Source organism: Leuciscus leuciscus (assembly GCF_965113295.1).
Source record: "Leuciscus leuciscus genome assembly, chromosome: 14".
Lineage (NCBI taxonomy): Eukaryota > Metazoa > Chordata > Actinopteri > Cypriniformes > Leuciscidae > Leuciscus > Leuciscus leuciscus.
Genome location: NC_138738.1, coordinates 30723039 through 30741820, shown reverse-complemented (window position 1 = coordinate 30741820; position 18782 = coordinate 30723039). Strand labels below are relative to the sequence as shown.

Genomic DNA, 18782 nt, shown 5'->3' with positions numbered 1-18782 from the left:
TATCGTTTTCAAAAACAGTACTTTGAAATCGATTTTCAAAAGCCTGCGTTTTCAGGCCCCCAAAAAACGCTGTTGTCGTGTAAATGAACGGCCAAAACGCATAAAATGTTGACAGTTTTTAGTTGAAAACTTTGTCGTGTAAACACCCCCTTTGATTATAATAACCCTAGATCCTACAGCATTCCTGTTCATGTAATTCACGTAGGCCTAGTTGTTTTTCATTGATGAGATCATGCTAATTGAGAAAGAGTGTGTACAGGCACCCTATTTACGAATGATTGTGCAACCTCATTTCCAAAAAAGGTGGGACATTTTGTAAAATGCGATAAAATCAAGAATCTGTGATTTGTTAAGTTTCTTGAAACTTAATTTAACTGACAAAGGCACAAAGACAAAGATTTCCAGTATTTTCACTGACTAACTTAATGTTACGTCTTAATATGATACTAATTGTTGCAGTTTTGCAAGTGGAATATTTACCCAATCTCGCCTAATACAACGGTTCATGGTTGTCTTTGTCTTGATTCTCTTTTTCATGATGGACCATACATTTTTAATAGGAGACAGATGTGACTTGTAGGTGTAGAGTACGAAATCACTCAGTTGTAGAACGTGCAGAACGAGGCCTAGCATTGTCTTGCTCCAATAACCTTGGACTTCCCCAAGCAAATGTAATCTTGATAGCAATATGTCCCCAACATACGCCTCCACCTCAATGGTAAATTCACACATATGTAAGTCACTCATGCCGTTTGCACTGATGCACCCCATCCCATGACAGCTGTTTGCTTTTTTGCACCTGTCACTGATAAAAGTCTGATGGTCCCTTTCGTCTTTGGGACTGAGAACTCAATGTCCGTTTTTCCCAAAAACAAGCTGAAACGTGGACTCATCTCACCGCAGGCAGCACACATGTGTTTTGGACCATCTGAGATGAGCTCAGGCCCTGAGAACTCGTCAGCATCTCTAAACAGAACTAATGTATTAGCTTTCACCTTGCGTAAGATTCAAGTTGCATTTCTTGATGCAGCGGCTGACTGTGTTAGGTAACAACAGTTTTCCAAAGTACTGGCCCATGTGGCTATATTTAACACAGTAGCATGATGGTTTCTCATGCAATGCCATCTGAGGGCTCAAAGGTCACGCAAATTCAACGGAGGTCTGAATCTTTTGAATCTCCATGAATCTTTTCATAATATTATATGTGGTAGACGGTGAAAGAACTAAATTCTTTGCAATCTTGCTTTGAGAAAGTGATTTTTGAATTGTTTGACAATTCTCTCATGAAATTTGGCACAAAGTGGTGAGCTTTTTTTGCTTTACTTGCAAAGACAGGGTATAAAAGGAACATCTACCAAAGGCTCAATCACGATACCCTCACCTATTATCAATTCACCTGCTTATTGTGGACTGTTTTAAAACAATTCAACTCGGACATTCACTTTTAGTTTGCAGACTTTGCCAACTTTTATTTTCCCAACATTTTTGGAGTTTGTTGCAGCCATCAAAATGTATAAAATATAAGTTGGTCGGTGAAATCATTGGCAATCTTTTTTTTTGTTCTTTTGAGAATTAACAAATCACAGATTCTTGATTTTGTTACATTTTACTAAATGTCCCAACTTTTCGGAAAATGGGATTGTAATACATGAACGTACACACGTTTTACTATCAAATCTGAGGTTTACAAAGCATTTGTGAATCCAGAAGCGAGTTTTCAGGAATGTCCCTTTTATGCGTAAATTACTCCAAATCTACTCCAAAATTTATGAAAGTTTCTTAATGAGGTCCATGATAATCCAAAGGACACTGTTACTGTCCTATGAGACAATAATGTCCTATGTAAATGCCAACAAGCAATGTGAAATCCATCATGCAAATATGATTTATTGCATGTTTAACACTATGATACTCTAAGGAGGAATGTAGCAAATGATGGTTTAGAAAATTATGACATAATTTTCATCATTGGTTGAACGACAGTATCTCTCAAGCACTTTATTGTGTTAAGGTTGTTATGACATACAGAGAATACATACAATAAATACTAATTTATTTGATTCGTTTTTTCAAATAAATAGGCAATAAATAATAAATCTAAAATAACCATGACGGTTAGTGTGTTTAGCGTAGACTTGGTTGTATGGAGCTGTGTGCACATCCCATTGAGCATTCAAAGGTAAATACAGATAGAGTGCAAATATTTACAATTCAAGACTATTTCCTTCTCAGCTAACTGTAGAGATATGAAGTTGTTGTACAGGTTTTCTAATGTCCTTACTTTGCTTGTAAATATTGATCTTGATATCATTAGGTAGAGGTTCATTCATTCTCTATCATGCAATTATTGATTGAGTGTACAACTTCTCATTATGTTCATAATGTTCATACCCAATGAACCATGTACGAGTCAAGTACAGTAATCTAATCTAACGTTGAGTATCATATCATATAGAGATCAATAAATGGCATTCAGTGAATCAAGTGCAGACATCAGGCCGATGGTGTGAGAATCAGATGATAATGTTGTTTATGTTTTATGGAACATGACTGTACAAAGAGATTGTAGATTTGTTACGTGCTGGTATGTGTTCCCCGACGCATTTCCTTCTGCCGTCGTCCGTCAGTCTGACTGCTCCTTCTCTCAGCTCCAGTGATAGTAAAAAGAAATGCGTACTATGATGATACACACACACACACACACACACACACACACACACACACACACACACACACACACACACACACACACACACACACACACACACAACATAAGTCATCATAACAGTCAAATTCTTAAATGCATTCCAGCAAACCTGTATTGACAGTGACAGACCTGTTAGGACTCCGTTTACTGCTTTTGTTTCTGGAATCCTGCTTGTTAAAAGTGAAGGCGGCCGTTCTTTGATGCATTTATTCCCTTTCTCACCTGAGGAGACAAGTAAGGGGTCATAAAGTCATCAAGTTCCAAATATTTTGCATCAATCTCTTTTGTCTGCCATCACTTCAAGCTTGAAAACATTGAGTGATGATGACTGAAGACATTAAATTGCTCACACGGACACCAGGCACCCGATACTTTAGATTACCGATACCAATTTAGATAAATCTGTCTGGCATGTTCAGAGCTATTCACCCATGTGTTTGTGGCTCCTGCTTCCCAACAAAGATGGAACGTTTTCAGAACATTGGCTAAAATTCTTGCAAGGTTCTCTCAAAGTTATGAGTAAACATTCTTCCAGTAGCGTTAATAGAACGTTCAGTCAGAGTTATCTGGTCTTTAATAATGTTCTCAAAATCTTAGCACAAATAAACGTTATACCTCGTTTATGGAATGTTGTTTTTTCGGAAACATTTTAGTTGTACATTCATCTAACATTTTTTAAACGTTACTACTAGTTTCATTCAAAAGTAACGTTCCCATAATGTTTGTAAAATGATAAAATGGAATGATCCCTGAACGTTCACAAAACATTTAGAAAATTCAGAAATTAAAATAAATGGGAACATTAACAAAACGCATTTTTACATTGATTTGTTACAATAATATAAAAAAAAGTTTACTGTCATGTCAGATACGCCATTTATTAGGGTTCAACTCAATACATGAATGACATGTGAATGCAGGTTTCAAACTGACTGTCAACAACTTCAGACAGAAAATGGCAGCTGATAATGTTGACATATTAACCATATTTTGCCATCAAACATGTTTTAAATGCATTAGCCGTTATGTTTCACTGTTGTTGGTAGATAGGACTCACATAAAATGAGAAGAAATCTCAAACAATTTATTTTTAGTTTATGTGACAGAGTTGACATACAAAAAATACAGAAACAATTACTTACATTTATTTTAAAAATGTGTGTGATTTTGCTGAAAGGTAACGAGAATCTTCAGGATGAATAAAATGTTTTAATAAATACCTCACAGAGTTGACCAGAAGTGGAGAGATCTATATTTAAGGTGTATTTTTTAAATATCAGGACAGTAGTAATATTGATTGGTATAAAAATATGTATTTATATTGCTGTTTTATAATATCTTAAAGGGATAGTTCACTTTGAAATAAATTTTTGGTATGTTTTAGCTTACCTCAAGGGCATCCAAGATGTAGGTGTCTTTTTTTCCGCAGTAGTTTCAATTTTGATATTTTTAGGTCAAACCGTTCTTGTCTGTCAGTCATATAATGCAGGTCTATGGTCACTTGTCTCAAATAGCATGCACAGAGTCCAAATTAAAATCGTAAGTACACTTTGATGGCCTAAGACACGAAACGAGCGGTTTGTGTGAGAAAACGAACAGTATTTATATCGTTGGCGCAGACTGGTGCATAGATATATACACTAGATGTCGCCTTGTCTACGGCAGTTCATTGGAACGAATGTCTTTAAGGTGACATCTAGTGTATATATCTATGCACCAGTCTGCATACACATCAGATCAGATCACTTGGACATGGCTGCGTATAAGTGGTAAAAACGATATAAATACTGTTCGTTTTCTCACACAAACCGCTCGTTTCGTGTCTTAGGCCATCAACGTGTACTTACGATTTTAATTTGGACTCTGTGCATGCTATTTGAGGTGATGACCATAGACCTGCATTATATGACTGACAGACAAGAACGGTTTGACCTAAAAATATCAAAATTGAAACTACTGCGGAAAAAAAGACACCTACATCTTGGATGCCCTTGAGATAAGCTAAAACATACCAAAAATTAATTTCAAAGTGAACTATCCCTTTAATATGCCGTTCAAAAGGCTAGGGTCAGTAATATTTCTTTAACGTTTTGGAAATAAGTCTCTTGAGATCAAAGGCTGCATTAATTACATCAAAAATACAGTAAAAACAATTTAAAATAACTTTTCTATTTTTCTATTTGAATATACTTTAAGATGTAATTTATTCCTATGATGGCAAAGCTGAATTTTCAGAATCATTTCTCCAGTCTTCAGCGTCACATGATCCTTCAGAAATCATTCTAATATGATTATTTGGTGCTCAAGAAACATTTCTGTTGAAAACAGTTGCGCTGCTTCATATTTTGGTGGAAACCGTGATACATTTTTTCTACATTCTAGGATGAACAACAATTCAAAAGAACAGCATTTATTCAAAATATAAATATTTAATACAATTAAAAATTTCACTTTTGATCAATTTAATGCATTCTTGCTAAATAAAAGTATTCATGTCTTTTAATAAAAATCTTACTTTTGAACAGTAGTGTGTATTATAGTAAATATGATCAAAATAAGTCTGATGGTTGTTTTCAAGGCAGTGAGTGATTAACAGTAACTTTGTTTTAAAAAAATAAATAATTAAATTAATCTTTAAAGTGGATATGTTGCTATTTCAAAACTAAAGGCAGGTAAAACAGTTTTTGCCATGTGCACTCTAAAAACTCCTGGGTTATTTCTTCAACCCATTTTCTGGGTTATTTGTGTTGGGTTAAAATTATGGGTTATTTTTTCAGAGAGTAACCATTTTCTGGGTTATAGGGCTAATATTTTGACCCAATTCATGGGTTGTTTGGGTTTCTGGGTTATTTTTCAAAGAGTAACCCATGTTCTGGGTTATAGGGTTGGCTTTCTCTCTCTCTCTCTCTCGCAGTTGTTCTGGAATTTTCTCACAACAGTGTTTGAAATAACCGTCGCTTCGCGCTCGATCCGTTTTGGCCTGTGCTTCATCGGTGCAACTTCATCTATATTCAAGGTAAGAGAGTATTTTCAGTGTTGATGTAATGTTAACTTTTCTGTGTCCATGTCCCTGTTGCTACACTCAAAAAAATGCTGGGTTGTTTCTGTAAACAAATTGTTGGGTTGATTGTGCTGGGTCAAAAAGTTGGGTTGTTTGGGGTACTGTAAACACATTATTGGGTTGCTCATGCTGGGTCAAATGAGTTGTAAGGGGGTCATTCACAAATAAACCGCTGGTTGGGTTATTTTGACCCAGCAACTGGTTATTTTTTCATTCTTTGCGGAACTTTCTGGATTCTTCACTTCTGACTTGAGGAGCACGCCACTCGGAGCAGGCAGCTGTTTTATGGTAAGTTAATATGAATGTTTACCTATATTTTTAATAAGTTGTGGTGGTAGCAGCAAGCTAATTTCACTGTTCAACATACAGTCTTTGATATGGAAGTGTGAGGGGTAACTTATTTATTCTGTGAAACATTAATTAGCCACAGCTATCCGGTTAGAATTTTTGACAAAATCAAATGCCGCATCGTTCAATCCTTAGTTGAAATTAAACCAGCTATATCAGCAGCCTTTTTGAAATATGCAGTTTAAATTCTAAATTCATCATGTAATTATCGTAGGCCTATTCATTGTGGACGTTGCATATTTAAAAGTGAGAAAAGCGTTTTGTATGAAATCCATACGCGCAGTTTCCCTCACAGGGCTCGTATGTAAAATCAGCGGGAAATGAGTCTCTCTCGTAGGCTAGCTAGTGAGTTGTGAGTGAAAAGTCTGCTGGCGTAGTTTTAGAAATACTCGTCAGAAGAAGTGACTGAGGTAAGTTCCAGCACAGTCTGCGTGTGTCTTCTGTACTGTCTCGAACCATCGTTTCTGCCCAAAAAAACCCCAAGGTTTTCAAGAGCTTGATAGGCCTATAGCCTAGTTTTTTTTAGTAAATGTATGACTTGCAATCTTTATAAACAGCGACTGAGGACAGGAGAAATAAATGGACAGGCGCCAGTTTTGAGAAGAAAAGTAAACCCGTTTAGTTGAACGAATGATCGTCAATATTTAAAACTTAAAAAATGTAAACTTACATGATAGCCTACCCTACCACCATGCATGTCATCTTTCATTTTATTGTGTGCAAGTTAACATCTAAACGAGGCGATCATCAGCGCTGCCAGTCAGGAGATTAACGAGCAGCTTTGTGGGTTTGTGAGTTTTAATGTTAAAGACACTATCAACATTACAGTAATATTTTACTTTTAATAAAATAATGTTTTATTTTAATGCCTTAATGTTGATCATATTTGTCCAAATTACTCTTATACTTTTATTACTATTACTATAATTCAGTTTGCAAATACTGAATAAACATTTTGTTTGTTTTTCACATTTGGTCATTTGGTAATGTTTGCAATAATTTTAATTGCATATTCAATAATAAATTGATACTTCCACAAAAAAAGCTTAACTTGCATGTCAGTTTTATTACAACACTCTTAAGTGATTGTCTGGGAAGCAGACACACTCTGTCAGTTTAAATCTAGACTAAAACGCATCTCTTTTACCTGGCATTCATATAGAACATTATACATTTCTATTATTCAAATCAGTTAAATGATTATTAGGCTGCATAGGTCAGCCGGAACCAGGGACACTTTCCTATAACACCTGATGTACTCATTATTTAATAAGAAGAATGGCATGTATGCTAATGTTTGTCTTTCTGTTCATTCTAAAGTTGACTGAAGTCAGCCGGATCCAGGCCATATCCAGATCAGAAGGTGGGCCTGCGCCTGGACCCATCCATGACGCATCCCTGAAGGGCCAGCCTCATCAGCCCTGTGAAGGCCTCATCGACACGACTGATCCTCAACAAACTCGTCTCCATACCGGTGTGATGACTCCGACATCCAACCAGATGGAACTGGATAAATATTCTGAATGTTCTTATTCAATCTGACCTCTGACCTGTAATGCTGCCTGGATCATAATCATACACTGTTCGCTCGATGGCCAGAGGAGAACTGAGCGACTGAGACTGGGTTCTCCCAAGGTTTTTTTCTCCATTCTGTCATTGATGGAGTTTTGGTTCCTCACCACTGTTGCCTTGGCTTTTGGCTTGCTTAGTTGGGGACATTTAATATTCAACAATGTTATTGATTTGCCTTAAGGTGGACGATGACGCAATTTTCTTCTAGAAACAAACTTTGTTGTATTATATTCACGTTACAGTATCACTGTGAAGCTGCTTTGATACAGTATGTATTGTAAAAAGCGCTATATAAATAAAGATGACTTGACTTGACTTGTGTAATCAACAGGTGAGGACCAACATGGTTTAATATTTACAAAATGAGATGACTGGTGAATTGCTGCACATGCTGTGCCTCAGGGATGAAATGAGGGGGACATGTCAGACTTTTGACATTGATTAACATTTGTATTCGATAAAGAAAAGTATTAAAGAAATGTATAAAATAAAAAAAATAAAAAAATGAGATTGAAATCATACAGTGGCCTCTCTGGTTTATTGTATTACAGAGATAATAATTATTTTACATTCATAATATAACAAATATTTGTTTCTAATTTTATTAAGGCAATGAGACAAGAAATAACCCAGCACATGGGTAAGACTTAACCCAGCAAGAGGGTTAATTTCACCTAGGCCTGTCGCGATAATTAAATAACCGTCTGATCGCGATTATTTGATCTAACCGCGATTGTTTCAGACAACCGCGATTATTGCGCTCTTTTATAGACCTACGGCACAAGGGGGAGTCATGAACCAAAATAAATAGACAAGCACTAATTACGTTTTCTAGCAATATATTCAAAGTCATCTGAAGCCATTCCATAGCTTAATGTGAGGGACAGTAGTATATTTACATTGTTAAATTAAAGTTCACAAACTCGTCTGCAGCTGTCAATCATTCCGTTCAGCATTCAAACTCTGCAGCTGTCAATCATTCCGTTCAGCATTCAAACAACGCGCGTCGTCCGGTTACGACAGGATACACGGTAAAACTTTCTCCAATGTGACATTGACGTTATAATGCTTGATCTGTAGATAAAGGGCTGTGGATTTGCATAAAATGACTTTATTTTGCTGGAGTTTTTTGCTGTTTCTTAATGACTCGCTCGCTACCGTGTGCCTACACAGCACAAGGACTATGAATTGGCATCAGACGCACAATAACTGGAGTTTAAAACTGTGAAGAAACAAATGATCAATAAACTGTTGGACTGATATACACTAGGATTTGTGCCCTCGACATTTCTTCGCTTTGTGCCGTGAACTTTTAAATGCGCACTTGTGCAGCGCTGCGCACTGTGACTCCATGTTGCATTAAGCACATCATTCTGCACCCGCGATGCGCATACGCGCTTTGTTCCGCTCTGTTTTGAAGCGTATCATATTATCATGGTTTGTGCACATTTGTTTTTATTAACACTTAAATTACTGTGCAGATGTTTTCAAAAATTACTTTTTGCTGCTGATTTATACACTCACTAAGTTTAATAAACAAATTGTCATAGCTATTGAATATATTTATTTAATATTTAAAGGTGTTAACTGTAATCTTACACTGCAAAATGATAACTTACAAAGGATTAAATTCATCACAATTATTTAATGAATGAAGCACAAAGCCCTAAAACAGACAATTAATCAGCATAATCGCCAAAGCCCTAACACAGACAATTAATCGTCAAAGCCCTAAAACTGACAATTAATCGGCATAACCGCAATTATTTTTTAGACAATTAATCGTCAGCCAAATTTCATAATCGTGACAGGCCTAATTTCACCCACTGGTTGGGTCAAATGAATGACCCAGAAATATGGGTTAAATGGTAAAACCCAGCACTTGGGTCAAACCAACCCAGCGCGTGTTCTGTCCAATAGTGACCCAGCGGTGTGGTTAAGGTTGGGTTATTTTTTAACCCAGCAGTTTTTAGAGTGTAGTTTAGCACCATTTGCAAAAAAAAAAAAAAACCTTGTTGCTAACCTCTATATTGCTATGTTTTCTCCACAGTTTTGTCGCTGATAAGCTAACTGAGTGGCAGCTGTCTGAGCTGACAGAGAATTTTAGAGGTGAGCATTTTACTCTTATTGCCCTTATATCATCTCTCTATACCTACTTTTTTTTTTTAATAAGACTTAAATGTGTCAGTGCAAGATTTTGTGAAAGTCACAACTTCTTCGACAGTGGGGTATGTACAACCCTAAAAGATTACTGTGCCTTGTCTTCAAGCTGTTATGCATAAGAATGGGCTGTCATTACACTTTAATGAAAGAAAATATGTCATTCACACAAAATGGGTAATGTTAATGCTGCAAAAGAACCACATTAGTTAACTAGCAATTTGGGCCACGTAAAAAAAATTAAATAAAAAAGCCACTGCATTACCTTAAAAGTGATTATTTGTTAGCTTGATAATGAAAGAGTGTCTGGTGAGTGGTTCACAATTGTCTCGACTTATTAACAATACTCATATTGTCTTGTTTTCTGTCTTTCAGATAGATGAGGAGGCATTTCTTCTCTTTGATGAGGACACTTTCAAAAATCTGGCCCCAGGCTTAAATTTCTGAGGCTCTTCTGAGAATTGTTGTTTATTTTTCTATTTTTTATTTCTAATATTGTTATTACAGTGTGACCTAAAATAAATATGAAAATAAACATGTCCAAGTGTGTGTTTTTTCTTATAGATTTTTATTTAATGCAATAAAAATGTAAAAGTGCTTGAAGTGTGTAATATAATGTAAAACAAAGTTTTATTTTCTGAAATAAGGCATACTGGGATAGTGACCCAATTTAGGTTATTTTTGACCCAACTCCTGGGTTAAAAAGGGACCAACTAATTTTTGGGTTATTTCTACCCAGATGTTGGGTTTTTTAAACCCAACATTTGGGTCAGGTATTTAACCCATAATGTGGGTCAAAAAGCATAACCCAATTTTCTGAGTTGAAATAACCCATAAATTAGTTGGTCCCTTTTTAACCCAGGAGTTGGGTCAAAAATAACCCATTATGGGTTATTTTTGACCCAGGAGTTTTTAGAGTGTGTCAAGAATTAGACTAAAGCTCTAGACTACAATCATCTCAAATGAGCAAAATAAACTATTACCATAATAAAGACATGCAAGATACACGTATCAGCCATGATTTCATTTCCATATATACGCCGGCCTCTATTTATAGAATATTTACTGTCTGTAACAAAACAGGAACAACCTTTTTCCGCTTCATTTCAGGAACGTTAAAAAGTCTAACAGACAACACATATGTTGTTGTGATACAGTGACAGAAAACACGCTTCAAAACACACAATGACGCGCACAAACAAACAACCACATGCAAGCTCACATCTGCGCGAAACAGGTTGTCTTTGGAACCCAAACACACAATAACTCACGCACAGGCTACTTGTTTGCAGGATACTAAAAATACAACAATAGGTCCGTCACAATATGATTATGCCGTATAATAGCTTCCTTCCAGGTCAAGTCCTCTCATCTCTCTCTCTCTGCAAAGCTGCATTCGGCCACTGATCAACCAAAGGATCCATTCACTCATTCGTTTGCTCATTTTCTCACGATCTCAGCTGTGTGGAGGATGTCCTCAAAAGTCCAACAACATCCTGATAGACAGCTGAGAGTCGAGGTTGTGCGCTTGCTTACGTGTGTGTGTGTGTGTGTGTGTGTGGTTTCTAACACATTTGGTGATGTGCTTTTCTTTAGAATGACTTTCAGAGGTGTTGTGATGAAGCACCACAGGAATGAACTTCTTTAATTCAAAACCCCCCAGTGTGATTAAGAATCTCTCGAGAAACATTTCGAGTTTTTTTGCTGTTGTATGATTCCTGATATCATTTTGAAATATGAAAAAAAAATTTGGGTTTTAACAAAGTCTCTTTAAGGCAAGTAGGCCTAATTTCACTCGGCGGCCATCTTTGAAACACCTGTTGGGCAGCAATTTCAGTCATGCAAGTACAACTCATCTCTTTGCATGGGGAAACAGATTCTCAAAAGCTGTTCACCAAGCTTATGATTAAATTTCATATTTGAAATCACTAATGAAATCTGTCTCACGAAGAACTGTCTCATAAATTTTGTTTCTAAATGCTCAAAACTGCATTTTTCAGGCTGGAGCAGCCAATGCGCATGTGCAGTCATAAGCACGCGCGAGCAATGACTTTACCAATTGGTGATTTGCTCTTTTATTTAGAAGGCGGGACTTATTCTTTACTTTCTCCCATACATAGTAATATGAGTGCACTGTCTTTCTATATCTATCTAAAGTCTTTGGTTTCACACATTATCAGAGAGAAGAGTCTGACTATACAAAAGTGTACATTTTTAAGAGTAAAAAAAGCTTTTTCTTAAAGCTCTCAATGTAAATGATTTCTGATTCTTCTAAGAAAGCTGTGAAAACTATAAATCTTTTCAAAAGGTGTACAGTATTATTTTCTTGCACCCTTGCATTTAATATGTTCTCTAATACAGGGGTTTTCAATCTTTTAGATGTCATGAACCCCGAAATATGATCATCACCCCCATCCTCAGGCATCTATCTTTTATAATCACCCAATTTACACTGAAATATTAATATTATAACATTAGATTTTTTTTCTATTGACTAGTAATGAACTGTTAAATGCATTTTTTTTTCTAATTTTTATTTATTTATTTTAATCTAATTTAATATATTTAATAGATTAAAAACTAACTTATATTTATTTATTTTAATCTAATTTAAATATTATCATTTATTCATTCATCACTCCCACGGACCCCAGTTTGAACACCCCTGCTTTCATTTAATAAAATATATACCTCTCTTATTCTTCCTTTTTGGAATCTTATAAAAGCTGGTGTTTGTAGACAGGTGTATTTTATTATTTATGACTAATCCACTGTTATGGAGAGGCTGTTATCATAATTCAGATTCATGGTCAAGCTCAATAGTAAGTGAGCAACAGTTAGCGCTTCCTAACAGTGACCGGCTTTCCTGTGAGTCTGGGGTAACAATGGTGGGAAAAAAGCTCCTTCATTGACGGGACCTATTTTCACACGTCCACGTGAAACCCACAACAGCACGCACTCTACGCCCTTGACAAAGACCACCAAGTTCAACAAAGACACTTCTGACAAAAGGACTATCATGACAACATAAACAAAGCGTTAAGAGTACACCTGAGGTTGGTGGGAAAATGGGAGGGGGAGGGGGCTTAGGACTTTCCTAATTGAAAGGTAAAGTGTGTAATTTTTTTTGATGTCAAAATAGCTTCAAACTATAAGGAAGCCATTAACAGGCTGATTTCCCTAAAAGTGTAAACACTGTGGCTTCGTGATGCTATCAAAACATTGATCTATTTGTTTGAGCATCCGGACCAACCGGATACAGCAACACTGGCTCAACCAATGGCATTTTGTGGCTGTGTTTGGCTGAAGACTGCGGGATTAAAAATCACGATTCCATTTGTCGTCAGTAGTGGCACAGAAATGACACATTGTGCAAACGAATGACTCTACTGTAGGCGAATATAAAGAAGAGTGCAAGAAAAGTGAAATTCACATTAATATTGGAATGTGAACATGTCATAACCTGAGCTAATACATCTTAAGCTAATAAATCTGATGCAAAGACATGTGTAGCAACTCAATGTAATCAGTATTTTCTCAAAACGTAAAAAAAATCTTGAGCTCATAATGTAATAACAATCATTTGTCATATTATCATAATTGTAATAGCTTTTAAAACATACAAAATATTTGTATTCCTTTAAATTACATATTTAAAAATCTAAATCAGTCATAAACAGATTTAAATATTCATGCAATTATTATTATTATTTGTTACAGCTTATGTCTTTTAGAAGTATGTGTTTGTGTTTCTGAGTGTTTCTGTTGCAGGAGAAGGTGTGGCCTGCACTCAAGCCAGCAGAGATAATTATTATATTTTTATTAAACATAAAACATTGGTATTCCTATGCACTTTAAAAATCTAAATCCAGTCTTAACCTGCCAACAAAATCCATCATCAAATTACTGATACTACTACTACTTCTATACATAAGGTATTCATACTTTTAACTGACAAACAGTTTTAAATACCAACATTGTGTACAGATGCTGTAAAAAAAACTCACAGTATCAATATAGCAATGAGGGGGGTGTGTGTGTGTGTGTGTGTGTGTGTGTGCATGATTGCATTATCTGCTTCAGCCAATGGAAGCATGGAGCACAAATTAAGCAAACATTTCTTCACTTTAATACAAGTTACAGCAAAAAAAAAAAAAAAAAAACCCTGAATTTACATCAGAGGGCAAGATGAAAAATACAGTTAAACTTACAATCATGTACAGTGAAAGCCTACACACCCCTGTTAAAACAGTTTGGTTTTGTGATGTAAAAAAAGAAAGAAAGATGCAATAAAATCAGAACTTTTGCACCATTAATGTCAAATTACAACATGCAGTGCCATAATTGTAATTACAATGCCAATGTATAATTGTTTCACTTATACATTATGTGCTGGTATTACCTTCTGAACTGTGATTACATTATAAGTTCCTAAAGAGTGTTAATAATGTAATACATTTCTCATTCAGTAACCTATATTACATTACATACAGAAAATCGTCATTACATTATAAGCTAAAGATTTTATTACATTTTGACAATATTATTACATTATAAAAAAATGTAATACCTATTACATTAATGTGCAGATATTACATTATGCTTTGTTATTATATTATGAGTTGCTACAACATGCAGGATGTTAAAAACTTTTTAATGCTGTTCTTTTGAGCTAAAAGAATCCTTCAAAAAAATTATTCACGGTTTGCACAAAAATATTAAGCAGCAGTTGTTTTCAGCATTGATAATAATGAGAAATGTTTGTTTAGCACCAATTCAGCATATTAGATCGATTTCTGAAGGATCATGTGACACCAAAGTCTAAGGGATGATGAAAATTCAGCGTTGCCATCACAGAAATAAACTACATTTTAAATATATTTAAATTGAAAAAAATATTTTCAATTGTAATAATATTTCATAATATTACTGTTTTTCTGAATAAAGTCTTAACCACCAGAATATAGCCCTTAAAAACAATGAACACGGTCATTTTCTTGCATTTATATATATATATATATATATATATATATATATATATATATATATATATATATATATATATACTGTATATGAAGAGTTCAGATGCAAAAGCCTCTAAATGCCATCTGACATTTTCTTCTAGAATGATCATTTTTATCAAGCTCGTATATTTAAATTCAATAATTTCACTTAAATGGCAATGAAGATTACCTATTAATTGTCATTTAAGTGAAATTACTGAACTTAAATATACAAGCTTGATAAAAAAATTATCATTCTATAAGAAAATTTCAGATGGCATTTAGAGGCTTTTGCATCTGAACTCTTCATATATATATATATATATATATATATATATATATGACCCTGTCTGTGAGAAAAAGACCGAACAGCATGGATCAGTGGTAAATAGTCTCCCTGCCTTCACTGACAGTGCATGAATTGTCAGACTTTGTGTGAAACGCACAAACACACACCTGCTGTTAGACACAATGATCTTCCTCCGAAGACTCGTTTTCTCACTGTGTGCTAATGAGAGACCAGCTCAGTCGAAGATTCCCACCAGTCTACCCTAAACAAACAACAAGGAACATACAAAACAGTTGGAGAGGGGGGGGGGTGAGACATTCAGGTGCTGACACAGACAGATGTGCCATTTTATTCCCATGCTTAAAAACACATTTTGGATATACAAGTGTAAATACTGTGTGCAAATACACCCACCCCAGACACATGGCCCATATATTCAACATGCAGGTTCCTACAGGTATATGTAGCCTGTGTAATTATAGAAGCCTGGTAAAAACACACCTGAAAATCTGGATTATGAGGGGTTTTGCTTTTGCAACCAACACCATTAAATCCTCGCTGGATTTTCACTCTTTGGAAACTCTAACCGAAAGACTTTGTTTGACCTCAAACAGCTCTCAGAGCTCTAAGTGCTCCTGTGACCTTTCTTTTTAGCTGACCTTTGACCTCTGACATCTGTACTCTGCCCTCTTTCACTCTCCTGCTACTGTTGGAGGTATCTGAAAGCTGTGCTGTGTATCTGTGTATCTCTGTGTGTAGGGTAACTTTACATAACTTTTAAATATTTAAATATTTAATATTTACATCATTTTAAATGTTTAACTTTAAACATAACTTTTTGCCAAATCAGCCAATGGTAAGTAAATTAACACAATTTACCAGGGATACCGGCCATGAAAATGTATTTTGCATTGTACAAAGCTTAGGGTCTGTATGAATTGTTTATATTTTTGAATAGTCTCTTATTCTTTTAAAAGTCTCTTATGCTCACCAAGGCTGCATTTATGTAATAAAAAATTCATTAAATAATGCATATTATAATTTTTTCTAGGATTCTTTATGAATAGAACGTCACTTTTGATCAAATGAATGCACAAACAGTGACAAACAATGCAGGTCACTGTATCACTCGCAGCATCATATACTGTACAAGCATGTCTCTGACTCGATAAAACTACACTTTATTACGGCATGCTATTATAGATTACAGTTTTTGTAATGAAATCATTGAATGCTGAATCGCCAAATGAACTTTTTTCACAAATGCACAGAACACAAGAGTGAATTCAGCACAGCTTTCAGAAAACAAGTTACTTTAGTAACCTCATTTATGGGGGTGGGGGTGGGGGTGGAGGGGGGGAAGAGGGGGGGTCTACACATTAAAGCACAACCACCCAGAAACAACTCACGTGTTATGACTTTTAAAAAAATATCTGTCACATCTTGTTTTATGTACTTTCACCCCAAGTAAGATAGTGTCTGTTTTTGGCAGTTATTGGGTGGGTGTGAGATTGTGAAATACATAAATCTCCTGACTAATGCAATATCTTATGCTCACCCTGGCATCTGCAAGCATGCAAAAAAGCCCTCATATATACTTCTGTGCCAAATGTTACGAAACATCTGATGTACTGAAGGCGCCCTGCAGACAAAACCGTCTAGACACTGTTGGCCGTAACGCTATACCTGGCTAAGGTGTGTGTGTGTGTGGTGATTCAGTCACTGCGTTAGTGTATGTTTATCATATTTACTGAGTTACGTCTACGGTCTACAGCAAAGTGATTGAAAACATGTTTGGGTTTTAAACACTTTGAGGGCACGTAAACACACATGCACCCACACACAATGAGAAGAGGGGACAGAGTGTTCAAATCAACTTATCCATTTAAAAAAAACAGTCAAGCGTTAGTTTGACGTCTGCAAGTCTTCATTTTACCTACCAATGAAAGTGTGACTTCAAAATTTAAAAATGCCGCCAGAGGCTGAATTCAACAGCCATAAGGGAAACCACAAGAAAAAAAGACATATATAGAGACCACAACTCAAGGTATACGCCCAACAGACACTAAAAACTCTCTCTCTCACACACATACACTTACATACCACAAAAATGTGTTCTTACTCACTAGAATCGACCAGCAAGTGGTTTTCTTTCAGACCAAACTACTTCTCAATGAACCACACACAGATACGGTTATTTGTCCACAAAGCCCTCCAGCCACACATATCTAATAACAGAAACCTGTCAAAAAGATCAGTCACATCTATTAGTTTGTCGAAAAAACGAATGGAATCTAGGAAGAATGTCAGAATGATTTGAAACCTTGACAATGCTTTCGTTTCTGAAGGCCTCAAATCATGTTTTAAACAATACTTTACAATAGTTATAATACTTTCACTGTAACGTCAACATTGCAAAGAATTGACCATATCTACTTTTGTAATGCATGTTTATAATCGTATTCTTCGCAATTAATCTGTATATGTTATTCCAAAGATTTGTTTTTGTTTTTTTATCAAAATGTAATAACCTGCTCTTCATTTGAAATGACTTTCTTTTCTGTTGATGCCACTTGACTTATCATTGAATATCCTGATTCAATTGAAAATGGCAGATTATACATCTATAACATTGACTGATATATTTTGAGATAAATGCATATTAAATGAATGTACTGAAATATTTAAACATTAGCCTATATCATATATGCTAATTAATTACTTACCAATGAAAACCACAGATCCTCCTATTTTAGTTGTTGTTTGAGGAAAACATAAATCACATATGTTTAAAAAAAAACATATGCTGGTCTTGGACATATATCGAATGAGAGGAAATATGAAATATGTTGTACCATTTATGCACAGTGAAACATTTTTTCACTTGCATGTTTTGACATTTGTAGTTGTATGCATTGTTTAACTCTCTGGCGCTCTCTGCTGTTTTGACCTATGGTTTTGATTAAAAAGCTGGCTACTCGGCTGTTAACATAATTACAATAATAATATAGCAATAGCGCCATCTACCTTTGACACAAGGCAATTCTTTAAAACCTGGCAATTCGTAGTGTGCCAAACCATCAGGAAAACTAAAATCATTAACATTAGCTGACCTGCCAGCTAAAATCATTAGCTGACCTGCCTCGATAACAATGCAAAGTAACGGCGGGTGGCTGGCAAGTGATGTCACAAATAACTACAAAATAACTGTCTTTTTTTTCTTTTTTTTTGCTGTAGGCCTATTTATACTCTGTGCAAAACAATAATGGCAATTCATTATTTTGAAATGTACCCGTTTCCAAAATAACAATCTCATATAAAGCACTATCCATGGCATGAATCATAACCGACTGTGATTGGTTCAACTTCACTGGCTCAGAGAACAGTAACAGGTACCACGTGACAAACAGTGCACAGCGGTCTAAAAATAATTGTAATGGCACTGTTCTGTTGAGAAGCGTTAGTAAAACACATAATGAAGTGTTAAAATAGCAGGCATTTTATTTAGACTCTAAGTACTATGTGTGGGTCAAAGGACGGTAATGTTACCTGATCAATCAAACGTCTTAACGTATTAAACGTCAAACGTCTACGGTCCGCCCGTTTCGAGTGACACCTGTTTCACCCTTTCACATCTATCTT

At 35.5% G+C, this 18782-nt stretch overlaps 1 long non-coding RNA gene across 1 annotated transcript; it reads right to left on the bottom strand.

The window, feature by feature from the left end:
* Positions 1-2764: 2764 nt before the first annotated feature.
* Positions 2765-18683, bottom strand: LOC309474477. Its single transcript, XR_014197309.1, has 3 exons — positions 17267-18683; positions 15308-15402; positions 2765-2929 (listed from the first exon to the last, which is right to left on the bottom strand). It is a non-coding gene; the product is annotated as an uncharacterized lncRNA (long non-coding RNA).
* Positions 18684-18782: the final 99 nt, after the last annotated feature.